This window comes from Theropithecus gelada, chromosome 13 (assembly GCF_003255815.1).
Source record: "Theropithecus gelada isolate Dixy chromosome 13, Tgel_1.0, whole genome shotgun sequence".
NCBI lineage: Eukaryota > Metazoa > Chordata > Mammalia > Primates > Cercopithecidae > Theropithecus > Theropithecus gelada.
This window is the reverse complement of record NC_037681.1, coordinates 88,676,968-88,690,400: the sequence shown is the minus strand read 5'-3', so window position 1 is coordinate 88,690,400 and position 13,433 is coordinate 88,676,968. Positions and strand designations below refer to the sequence as shown.

Below are 13,433 nucleotides of genomic sequence, written 5' to 3'. Positions count from 1 at the left end.
TGCAATAATGGTATTTATAATGGTAAAAAAAGAATCCAAGTCAGATACTAAGTAAAACTAGTTAGTGAGAACTTGCCAAGAGAGATTTTTAATGACAAGGGACAATGGAAGAGTCTCTTCCTTTGATAGCCTGTTTTAAAGAGCATTCTTAGAGAAAAATCAGAGTTTGGAGAGACCCTGTTCGTAGTTGAGAATTTTTCATTTTTCTTTTAAAAAATCACTTAGCAAGCAGATTTTAAGTAATGTGAGCCTCTTTGAAGATTTCATACCATTTCTATAAATGTACAATGGCTTAGTTCCGAAGTGAGTACCGTATATATCTCCATACATATAATAAATCTCTCAAACTACAAAGGGGAAATAGTCATGAAGCAGCAATGAGGTAAAAAACTTTTTAGTTTGATTTCAGTACAGAAATTTGAAATCTGTTTAGTTGAAAATAGAGCTTCCTATTTCTCCCAAGTATTTTTCAAGCTTATTTGCTTACTTTAAAAGAATCTTTTAATTTTTGGAAAAAAAATATATTTAGCCTAACTTTGAACCTCTGAATGAGTTACAAAAAATAAGTGCAGAATGGAAAAGTTGCTTTTGTCCAGAGAGCTGAGTTTTGAACGCAGCCAAGGTATTATCATTCTGGGGCTTATTCTCAGAGGGTTATGGAAGAGCGGAGTTTGTGTTTCTTCCCCTGTTGAGCTTGGGGCCTTCTGGGTTACTTGGAGCCTGAACGCTTCTTGATTTATTTCTTGTTGGCAACATTATCATTGCTTTTTGATGTATGTAGGATATGGATCAGTGGGCTTTATGTTATTTGACTCTTAATGGAAATAAAGTTTGGGAAAAGAGGTAAGTCCTCCCCCAATGCCCTGCAACAAGGTATATGGCCACCAGAGCCTCGATGTTCACTTTCCTTTAATAGTACTCAAGACACTTCAGCAGTATTTATTGGTACTGAGACCTGGACCCGCAATCTGAAACTATAGTTGAACATCTTCCTGGGCTTGGACTACATAGTTTCTGGAGAAAAAACTAATGTAGTCCATCAATATCTACTAAAACCAAGAATGAGGAGAGATAAATAATTATTCTCACCATTCCTTCTGTTTGGATATTTTTTTTTTTGAGGGAGGGCTAGGAGGAGGAACATTTTCATTGTCTTAATGCAAGATAGATTGTGTGAAGCGTATTTAGTTTCGTCTCCAGAAACTATGTAGAGTCACTATGCTGAAAGAGTCTAATTTGCTGTCTCTACTAGTTCAGAGTATTTGGGGACAGAAGTCTGTAAATCCTCTTGGAAATTTTCTAGAAAATAAATTTCTATGCCCTTCCTCAGTAACAATCACTTGTAATTCCCCCCATACTTATCATTTTGTCACATTATTTCTATTAGCTATCTGTTAAGAGAAATTATAAATATAATGAGACAAAATTCATTTTGAAAGTCAGTGATGGTAAAACTAAAGGGTAAAACCACATATAATTTGTATGTGTCTTTACAGATCATAGAGGCCTATCCATCAAATTGCAGGATTTATTTTGTTCCAGATTTATTCTTTTTATGGCTCTTTTAAATTTCACTGAATTTTGTGATCTAGCCTTAAATCATGATTCCTAAAATACATCTTCAGGTAAATATCTTGGTAGAATATTTTTTAGTATGAATTGTAGAACATCAGAAAGAACATAGCTTTGACTTTTTCATTCTGTCGGTGACTGGTGACTTTGAATAGATCACAGAAACTAGATGTGCATTTCTCCATCTATAAAGTGGATACAACCATGCTAATTTTCCTCCATTGCCTATACAAACTCAAATGAAAAGAAGTCGTGTTTTCAGAAGAAAATGGTATTTAAAATGTTAGGTTGGTGGTAGTAAAATTAAGGTGACATTTTACATCAAAACTGGGCAAATTGAATGAACGTTTCTCTTATACTTTGTTCTCTATTTTGTTTTGTCCTGAATAAGATTTCTGAGTTAATAGATGAAAGGGTCATTTGGGGGAAGTTAGAGTTCTCAGACCTTGCATTTGTAAGGTTCTTTGGCTGAAACCTGACCCTAGAGTCTTACCAATTCTGCGTGGACAGCTAAGGTTTTGCTAGGTGGTTTGAGACCACGGACCAATCTTTGAAGGAGTCAGGTGGTGAAAAATTTCTAACAAAAGAAAAGGACTTTATCTTATATGAGAGAGTATCAGCCCTTCTGTAATTCATTTAGAGAAAGCAAGCCCACACTATAAAGAACAGGTTCCCTGTTTTTGCTACTAATGGAAGTTGTCCCTCTTGACTAGAGCAATGCAGAGAGCAGTGGCTGTCAGCTCCAGCTCCACATCACTGTGGGAGCTTAAAAAAAAATCCCCATGACCAGGCCCCACTCCAGACCAAGAAATTGGGCTTCCTGGGGATGGCCCAGGCATCAGCATTCCTTAAAGCTCCTCAGCATATGTTATTGTGCTTCTGAGGTTGAGAACCACTGATCTAGAGACTGCGGTAGAGAATAACTTGGCAAAAGGCTTACACAACAGAAACATTTTTAAACATCCATTACTTTGTCCTTATTTGTGTTATCTTACTTTTCCAAAAGGGGACCTGTAATTTGAAGACAAACAAAAAATACAGTAGGAAAGAAGTGCTGAAAATCTTGTCATCTAGCCATGGTCTTCTCTGGGACAATCCTAACTTTGCTGCACCACTGTGAAGGAAGGGATGCTTCCCTCTTTCCTCCCAGCCTATTTATTATGCTATTAAAGAAACATAAAAATGAACATAAGGTTCATCTGAACCATCTCAGATACTGCTGAATTTCTTATAGACACAAAATGATAAAAATAGTCTTCCCAACTTGAACATGAGCCTACTTGATGATTATAGGTCTTCAGAAATTGGTGTTTTCTCTATTCTGTTTGAAATGATAAAAAGAAAAGGACCCCCAGACCTCAAAACATTCAACAAAATTATTTGTATATACACACCAGTGAAAACACATTCAGAAGCTATCAGTTATAGAATCAATATGCTCAATTTCATTGTGTGCTACAAAAAAGATTGACCTGGGAGATAGAAATGGATTCTGGACTTGAGCTGGCCTTAGCTATAGAAATGGATTCTGGACTTGAGTTGGCCTTAGCTATAGAAATGGATTCTGGACTTGAGTTGGCCTTAGCTAGCTGGGACCTTAAAACTTTCCTAACATTCATTCAACTTTCATTTCCTCACTTAAGAGGGCATCTATGACTCTGGCAAGCCAGATACCTAATCTGTTACTTCTACAATCCTTATCCACTTCTCAAATGAACCCTGCTGTAGAGACAAGTTCCAATTAGCTATAGACTTGCTTTAGAAATATTCCAACCACAGGTCATAATTTTTGCTGGGTGAGTAGAAAAGAATGTTGATGTCATTTACTATCAATTGCATTTGTCCCCTTTTATGAGGAAGGTAATGCAGACATTGGATTAAATTTCAAGGCTGTCTTAAAAAGACACATTACACAGAGAACTGGGAAATATTCTTTTCACTGATTGTATTACAGATAGTAATGTTTAACATGGCACATAAATCAGCAAAGTAAATGAGCAAGAGTCTGATATATTTTTAAAAGGAACTTTGTAATATACTTGTATGTTTGACGTATAGTTGGTGCTCAACAAATGTTTGTTAAATGGTGAATGAATTTGAAAGATTAAAAAGCAATTTCTTAGTCTCAAATGCTAACTTGAAGAGGTTCTAAAGATCAAAGTTTTCTGATCATAAAATATGTTTTTTATTTAAATCAGCTTTTCTTAAATGGTTAAAATTTGAGTAGAGTAAAATTAGAAAAACTCATTATTGGACAGGAATGGCAATTTTGAATTAGTGCTTGAGCTACTATAGTTATGTAATGATTTTGAAAAGTTTAAAATAGTTACACAAGCTTTGAAATATCTTTAATCTGTTTTATTAAAATCATAATCTCAAATCCCAGCACTTTGGGAGGCCGAGACGGGTGGATCACAAGGTCAGGAGATCGAGACCATCCTGGCTAACATAGTGAAACCCTGTCTCTACTAAAAAATACAAAAAACTAGCGGGGTGAGGTGGCGGGCGCCTGTAGTTCCAGCTACTCGGGAGGCTGAGGGAGGAGAATGGTGTAAACCTGGGAGGCGGAGCTTGCAGTGAGCTGAGATCCGGCCACTGCAGTCCAGCCTGGGCAACAGAGCGAGACTTCGTCTCAAAAAAAAAAAAAAAAAAAAAAAAAAAATCATAATCTCAATGAACAACTCAAAGTTAAATTTTTCTTACGGGGTGTATATCTATCTAGTATTCTTATGGTTATATCAGTGATGATAAACTTTGTGGCTATGAAGCACAGTTTTGATTGAAGTGAAAGTCACATTAATATTCTGATATGACCACTTGTTTGAATTAATGCGTTCTAAAAGAAATTAATTTGGTCAAATGAGTATTTAGTTCCTCTAGATTAAGTAATTACAAATTGAGGAACCATTTGGGAATAGGAAGAATTAGGAAGCTTTTTGTTTTCCTAGCTCCTCTTATTTAAAATTAAAAATAAAGAAGATAATTATATTTAAGTGCATTCTGCCTTCAGTAATGGTAGAGAAAGTAACTCTGATTGACCCTTCTGCTGAGTACAATTTGAAAACAAGCCAACAAATGAAGCACATCTTTCTGCTTAAAGATCCCAGAGAGCTAACAAGATAGTGACGATCCCAAGGCCAGGATCTAGAGATGGGGCAAGGCTCGGAGAGATGATCCTGTAGCTGGGGCTTCTTTTCTTCTTTTCCTGGTAATAGAGTCTGAGAGGTCAAGTGGGTGTGTAACGGTTTTTTTGGGGGCGGACAGAGTTACTCTGTTGCCCAGGCTGGAGTGCAGTGGCGTGATCTCGGTTCACTGCAACCTCTGTGCCTCCAGAGTTCAGGAGATTCTCTTGCCTCAGCCTCCCTAGTAGCTGGGATTATGGGATTACAGGTGTGCACCACCATGCCTGGCTAAGTTTTCTATCTTTAGTAGAGATGGGGTTTTGCTATATTGGCCAGGCTGGTCTCGAACTCCTGACCTCAAATGATCTGCCTGCCTTAGCCTCCAAAGGGCTGAGATTAAAGGCAGTGTGTAATGGTTTTGATACCCTTTGAAGCTAAAGCAACAGGGATTGGTGTCCAGGGCCCACCAAAGTTGAGAAAGAGTTCTAGTAGTTCTTTTCCCCAGTTTGGGCTGGAACCACAAAGGGTTGCACTCTAGAAGCATGGAAAGGCAAATGAGAAGTTGATCCTTGCAGGTGATCCCCAGGCACCAGCTAAGGAAAATTAAATCTCTCCTAGAGAAACATAGTATCATCATTTAAGGCCTTAAGTTACTTCTACAAGGAATTTTGTAAATACAATATTCAGGGCATACTAAAAAAAAAAAAAAAAAAAAAAATCTAGATAGGAGGCATAAGTGAAAGCTGACAAAGATAGCACAATGGAAATAGATTCACAAAGGCTCCAGACATTGACATGATCAGATATAGAATTTTAAATAAATGTACTTTGGTGAAGATGGCAAAGAATGAGATTGAGAATTTCTTCAGATGTGGAAACTATAAATAAAAAATCAAACAGAAAATCTGGTAGAGAAAATTTAATGACAGAAATAGGAAAATCTCAGTAGTCAGGTTTAAGAGCAGATTGACACAACTGATGAGGGAATTAGGAACAGGCTGATGGGTTAAAGAAAATATCCAGAGGGAAATACGGAGGTACAAAAAGGATGGAAAATGAGAATGGGGTGAAAACCATGAGGATGAAGTGAAAAGCTCTACCTTATGAGTAGTTATAGTTACATAAAAAGAGGAGAAAGGGGATGGGGTGGGAGCAAAATCTGAATAAATTAGAGATAAGAATTTCCCATAACTAACGAAATTCATCAAGCCACAAGAAGCCCTATAAATCCAAATCAAGATAAATATAAATAAAATCATTTAGGTATATCATGACAATATTAACAAAAACCAGTTTAAAAATAAAATGCCAGGTTAAGAAAAAGATTGCCTTTGAAGAAGCAACAATTTAATTCACAATTGACGGGAATGGTGGAAACCAGAAGACAATGGGATCATATTTTGAAGTGCTGAAAAAGAAAATTGCCAACCTTAAATTCTAAGCCTAATGAAAATATTTTCCTTTAACGAGGGTAAAGACCTTTCAAGGAAGCACTAACTTTAGAAAATTTGTCATTAGCAGACTCACACAAATGAAAATTCTAAAGGTTATTCTTTAGAAAGAAGGAAAATTATTCTAGATAGAAGATTTTCCTTCTGTCTAAAGAACACCCAAATGGCTATATATCACAGCAAAAACTGAAAGCCTTTCCTCTAAGATCTGGAACAAGACAAGGATGCCCATTTTCACAACTGTTATTCAACATAGTACTGGAAGTCCTAGCTAGAGCAATCAGACAAGAGAAAAAAATAAAGGGAATCCAATCTTGAAAGGAAGAAGTGAAATTATTCCTGTTGGCAGACGATATGATCTTACATTTGAAAAAACTAAAAAAATACATCCCAAAACTATTAGAACTAATAAATAAATTCAGTAAAGTTGCAGGATACAAAAATCAACGTACAAAAAACCAGTAGCATTTCTATATGCTGACAGCAAACAGTCTGAAAACAAAATCAAGAAAGTAATCCCATTTACAATAGCTACAAATAAAAATGAAATAACTAGGAATAAACTTAACCAAAGAAGTAAAAGATGTCTGCAATGAAACCTATGAAACCCTGATGCAAGAAATTGAAGAGGACACAAAAAAAAGGAAGTATATTCCATGTTCATGGATTGGAAGAAGCAGTATTTTAAAAATGTCCAAGCTACAAAGTAATCTACAGATTCAATGCGGTCCCTATCAAAATACCGATGACATTCTTCACAGAAATAGAAAAAAAAATCCTAAAATGTATATGAAACCACAAAAGACCCAGAATAGCCAAAGCTATCCTGAGAAAAAGAACAACACTGGAGGAATCACATTATCTGACTTCATATTACACTGATCTAGTGTAACCCAAAGGGCACAGTAGTGGCATAAACACAGACACAGCTCCAGAGATCTTTTCTTACCTCCCGGTCTGGGACCAGATCCGGGTCTCCAGGTGCAGCCCCGTCCCCGCCTTCGGGGGACGGGGCGGGGTGGGGGCGGGGAAGGCCGGGCGGAGGGCGCACCTGGTACCTGGAGATGCGGGTCCCGCCGGGGGCCTGGGTCGTTCTCACCGCAGATCCCTTTCCTCAGGGTCTGTCACCGCTGGAAGAGGCTGGTGGACGACGGTGGCTGTGGCGACACGTCGACCTTACGCTCTACACGGTGCGATTTAAAGTCATGTGGCACCTGCTTGGCAGGTACATGGCATTCTGGCTCCATTCCCTGCAGATGGGCGGCTACCTGTTCTCTGGCTCCAGGTCCCCCAGTTGTCTCCTCTCCTGATGAGATCTCTGAGCCAGAAGTGCCCCAAACTGAAGCTCCTCTGCCTGCACGCAGCCGACCTGAGCACGGTGCCCATCACCAGGCTGCCCAGCGCCCTGAGAACCCTGGAGCTGCACAGCTGCGAGATCTCCATGGTCTAGCTCCTCAGGCAGCCGAATCCCACTGTGCTGCCCCTGCTCGAATGCATCATGCTGAACTGCGTCCCTGCCTTCAGCGACGAGCACCAGCAAAGCCTGTCAGGCTTCCAGGCCCTGCGCTCTCTGGTGGGGCGCACCTACCGCGTAAGGGAGCAGTGGCTGGACTCCAGCCTGCAGGCGCTCAGCTACCTGCAGGGGCTTGAGTTGCTGGGCTGTACTCTCTCTGCGACAGCACCCTGCTGGCCATCAGCTGCTACCCCTGAGACATGCGCAAGATCAGGCTGATCTTAAGGGGCCTCTCTGCCCCTGGCCTGGCTGTCCTGGAGGGAATGTCAGCTCTTGGAGAGTCTGTGCCGGCAGGGTCTCCTCATCGCCCTGGAAATGCCCTTCTCCACGGAAATTCTCTCCTCCTGCCTCACCAAGTCCAAGTTCCGAGTCCTTGAGCTGCAGTGGCTGGGGTGGGAGAGTCAGGAGGACAAGAGGACCCTGGGTAAGGGTCTGCTTCACTGTAGGGTCATCGTCAGGGCTTGTCCCAAAGAGTCCATGGACTGGTGGGTGTGACCACCTCATCTATCCCTGGGACCCATCCCACCTTTTATTGTTGAGCCCCAGACCCTCTGAGCAGCACTTTGAAGAGGGCAGATAATCAGGCTTGAGGGAACTGAAAGCCCCAAGTAGAGAGAACGAGGCCTAGGGACCCCCAGACCATTGGAATCATTGTTTACCAGCTGTGAGGCATTGGTCATGAGTTAGCCTCTTGGAAGCCTAGTTCCTACAAGTGGAAACAAGTAAGACCACAGCTACCTCCTGCTACATTGCAAAGCCTTGCTCTAAAAGCTCCCAACCTCCAGAAGGTGCTCAATGAAGACTCATCTTCAGGGTTGTCCTCAGGAACAGGGCGATGCATAAGGGTCATCTGCAAGAGACAGGGCAACTGTGACTTGCAGTTTGATGATCAAAATGCTCATAAAGCTTCTCAATTGTATTTTCTGTATTTTCTATCCTGCATTTTCCATGTTTTTCAAGACATGTATTATTTTGCTATTAAGGAAAAAAATCATAAAAAAACTAGACTCATACACCAATGGAACAGAATAGAGATCCCGGAAATAAATCCATACATCTACAGTGAACTCATTTTCAACAAACGTGCCAAGAACATGTATTGGAGAAAGGACAGTTTCTTCGATAAATGGTGCTGGGAAAACTGTATATCCATACGCAGAAGAATGAAATCAGACCACTCTCTCTCACCATATATAAAAATCAAATAAAAATGTATTAAAGACTTAAATCTAAGACCTAAAATCATGAAACTACTAAAAGAAAACATGGAGAAAATTCTCCAGGACACTGGTCTGGGGCAAATATTTCCACAAGCACAGGCAACCAGAGAAGAAATGGATAAGTGGGATCACATCAAGTTAAAAAGCTTCCACACAGCAAAGGAAACAATCAACAAAGCAAAGAGACAACTAACAGAATGGGAGAAAATATTTGCAAAGCATCCATCTGACAAGGGATGAATAACCAGAATACATAAGGAGCTCAACCCAATAAGAAAAAATCCGATAAACTGATTTAAAAATTGGCAAAAGATCTGAATAGATATTTCTCAAAAGCAGACATACAAATGGCAAACAGGCATGTGAAAAGGTGCTCAACAGCACTGATCATCAGAGAAATGCAAATCAAAACTACAAAGAGATATTTCACCCCCGTTAAAATGGTTTTTAACGAAAAGACGGAATAACAAATACTGCTGAGGATGTAGAGAAAAGGGAACCCTTGTACACTGTTGGTGGGAATGTAAATTGGTACAGCCACTATGGAGAACAGTATGGAGGTTCCTCAAAAAACTAAAAATAGAACTACCATATGATCCAGCACTCCCAATGTTAGGCATATACCCAAAAGAAAGGAAATCAGTATGTCAAAGAGATATCTACACTCCCATGTTGCAGCATTGTTCACAATAGCCAAGATTTGGAAGCAACCTAAGTGTCTATCAACAGATGAATGCATAAAGAAAATGCAATACTTGTACACAATGGAGTACTGTTCAGCCATAAAAAAGAATGAGACCCTGTCGTTTGTAACAACGTGGATGGAACTGGAGGAGATTAAGTGAAATAAGCCAGGCACAGAAGGACAAACTTTGCATGTTCTCACTCATTGGTGGGAGCTAAAAATTAAAACAATTGAATTCATGGAGATAGAGAGTGGAATGATTGTTAGCAGAGGCTGGGAGAAGTGTGGGGGGTGGGAAGAAGTGTAGGGGGGATAATGGGTACAAAAATATAGTTAGATAGAATGAATACGATCTAGTATTTGTTACCACAACAGAGTGACTACAGTCAACAATAATTTATTGTACATTTAAAAATAACTAAAAGAGTATAATTGGAATGTTTGTAACACAAAGAAATGATACATGCTTGAAGTGATGAATATCTCATTTATCATAATGTGATTATTACACGTTGTATGTCTGTATCAAAATATCTCACATACCCCATAAATATACACACCTATTATGTACCCATGTAAATTAAAAATAAAGAATACCCAGATGAAGATTTGGAGATAAAGAGAAGAATGAAGATCAAAAGAAAAAAAAGGAAAACATATGGGTAAATTTAAATAAATATTAATTGAATACAATAGTAATAATAATATCTTGTGGGGCTTTAATAAACAAATAAAAATATATAAAATATATAAAAAAGCCATGTACATTTTTAAGGGCAGATATATGGAGTTAAAGTATTCTAAAGTCTTATCTATCAGAGGGTAAAAGCAGAAATTAGTATTAAATTTTGTTAAGCCAAAGGATGCATATTGCTATCAAAAGACACAACTAGAAGGACACAAAACTTCTAAATGAATAGAAGAAAAGCTGGAATAATAGAATTTTTCAATTGAATTTGGAAAGTGGAAAAGAAGAGAAAAAGAACCATGGAACAGGTAGGTTGAGCGAAAATTGTTGAGTAAGATTCCAGACTTAAAATTTAAAATAATCAGTCATTACATTAAATCTAAAAGAATCAGTCATCACATCAAATGTAAATGAACTAAAATTGTCAATTGTGTAATAATTTAAACCCAAATAGATGATATTTTCAAGAAACACATCTGTCTTAATCCATTTAGTGTTGTATAACAGAATACTTGTAGCTGGGCAATTTATAAAGAAAAGAGGTTTGTTTGGCTCATGATTCTGATGGCTGGAAGGTTCAAGATTGAGCAGCTGCATCTGCTGAGTGGCTCAGGCTGCTTCAAGTCATGGCAGAAAGTGGAAAGGAAGCAGGCACATGCAAAGAGATCACACAGTGAGAGGGAAAGCAAGAAAAGCAAGAGAGAGAGAAACCGAGGAAGGCAGACCCTAGCAACCTGCTCTCTCAGGAACTTATTCATTACTGAGAGGGTAAGAACTCACCACCGTTGGAGGGCATTAATCTATTCATGAGGAATCTACCCCTGTAACTTGAATATCTCCCAGTAGGCCCCACCTACCAACACTGCCACATTTGAGTTCAAATTTCAACATGAGTTTTGTTGAGGACAAACCATATTCAAGCCATAGCAATATCGAAAACAAGGATACAGAAAAGTTGAAAGTAAAAGATGATAGTGTTCGATGTACTAGGAAGTAATCTTAATTTTGCATGTAATAACCTAGTCTCAAAATATATATAGTAAAAATTGAGAGAAACTAAAAGTGATAGAATAACAAGTGGTTGGAGAGCTCTCAGTAATTGATAGAACAAGCAGAAAAACAATTGTCAAGGTATGGAAATTTTGAATAACACTATTAGTAAACTTGACTTACATGTCATATAGAATACTGCAGTGAACACCTGTAGAATTCTTTTCAAACACACATGGAAAATTTTTTAAAAAATTGAATATGGGTCTTAAAGCAAATTTCAAATATCTGAAATTAAACAGAATACATCCTCTGATCATAATACAAACTTGAAAGGTACCTAGATAATTAATTAGAGAAGCATTACTACAAAATCCCCCATGTATTTGGAAATTAAGGATTATAGTTCTGAAGAATCCATGAGACAAAGAAGAAATCACAGTGAACAATAGAAAATATTTTGAACTCAGTGAAACTGTGACATATCAAAAATGATAGCATGCAACTAAAGTAATCCTAAGAAGGGAATTTATGGCCTAATATATTAGAAAAGAAGAGAATTTGAGTCAATAATCTAACTTGTATCCCAAGAAGGTGGAAATTATACCCAGAGAAGGAAAAAAAAAAAAAAAAAAAAAAAGAAAGAGCAGAAATCTGTGAAATAAAAATACGTACAATAGATAAAAATCAGTAAATCAGAAATTAATAAAATTAATAAAATCTTTAGCAATGCAGACCAAGAAGAAAATATGTAAGGCACAGATAACCAATGCCAAGAATGGAAAAGGAGACATTATCAAAAATTATCTCAACAGATGTGGAGTAAGCATTTGATGAAAGTAAGCATTTATTCATGATAAAATTTCTGGGTGAACTAGGAATAGACAGACACTTCCTCAGTCTAATGAAGGGTAACTACAAAAAAGCCCACAGCAAAGATTATACTTTCCCTTTGAGTTTGAGGACAAGACAGAAGTCTGTTATCACCACTTTCATTCAAAATATTATTGGGGGTGGGGTCCAAGCCAAAAAAGTGAAAGGTATAAGAAATAAGAAATAAGGCTGGGCACGGTGGCTCACTCCTGTAATCCCAGCACTTTAGGAGGCCGAGGAGGGCGGATCGTGAGGTCAGGAGTTCGAGTCCAGCCTGGCCATCATAGTGAAACCCCGTCTCTACTAAAAAAAATACAAAAAGTTAGCCGGCTGTGGTGGTGGGTGCCTGTAATCCCAGCTACTTGGGAGACTAAGGCAGGAGAAATCGCTTGAGCCCGGGAGGCGGAGGTTGCTGTGAGTCGAGATCACGACATTGCACTCCAGCTGTGAATTCGGCTGTGAATCTATCTGGCCCTGAACTTCTTTTGGTTGTTCGGCTATTAATTATTGCCTAAATTTCAGAACCTGTTATTGGTCTATTCAGAGATTCAACTTCTTCCTGTTACAGTCTTGGGAGGGTGTATGTGTCCAGGAATTTATCCATTTCTTCTAGATTTTCTAGTTTATTTGCATAGAGGTTTTTATAGTATTCTCTGATGGTAGTTTGTATTTCTGTGGGATCGGTGGTGATATCCCCTTTATCATTTTTTATTGCGTCTATTTGAATCTTCTCTCTTTTCTTCTTTATTAGTCTTGCTAGCGGTCTGTTTTACTGATCTTTTCAAAAAAACAGCTCCTGGATTCATTGATATTTTGAAGGGTTTTTTTGTGTCTCAATCTCCTTCAGTTCTGCTGCGATCTTAGTTATATCTTGCCTTCTCAGCATTTGAGTTATTAGCATTTGGTCAGTCTTACTTCCTTTCTTACCCCCTCCTGCCTCCCACAATAGATTCTTTTGAAGTAAAATTAGATATTGTATCATTTTATCTGTAAAAACTTCAGCAGAAATCTTTGTTAAGCATAAGTATAATACAGTGATCACATTTAAAGAAATTGAGACTACTTCTCAAAATTATCAAACATATAGAATGTTTTTGAATTTCTCCTCTTATTTTATTTGTTAAGAAAATGGTTGCACAGTTTTGGTTTTCCTCCATGATGTGGTTTAATATGTTCCTCCACCCTCTCCATTACCTGTAAAATGGTCATAGATCTAGTGGAGACTTGATGACATATGCCTTTTATTTATTTATTTATTTATTTATTTATTTATTTATTTATTTTGCAAGAATGCTTCATAGGTGGCGTAGACATTCTAT

General features: G+C 38.1%; 1 pseudogene; it reads left to right on the top strand.

The window, feature by feature from the left end:
• Positions 1-818: 818 nt before the first annotated feature.
• Positions 819-8,153, top strand: LOC112604505 (annotated as a pseudogene).
• Positions 8,154-13,433: the final 5,280 nt, after the last annotated feature.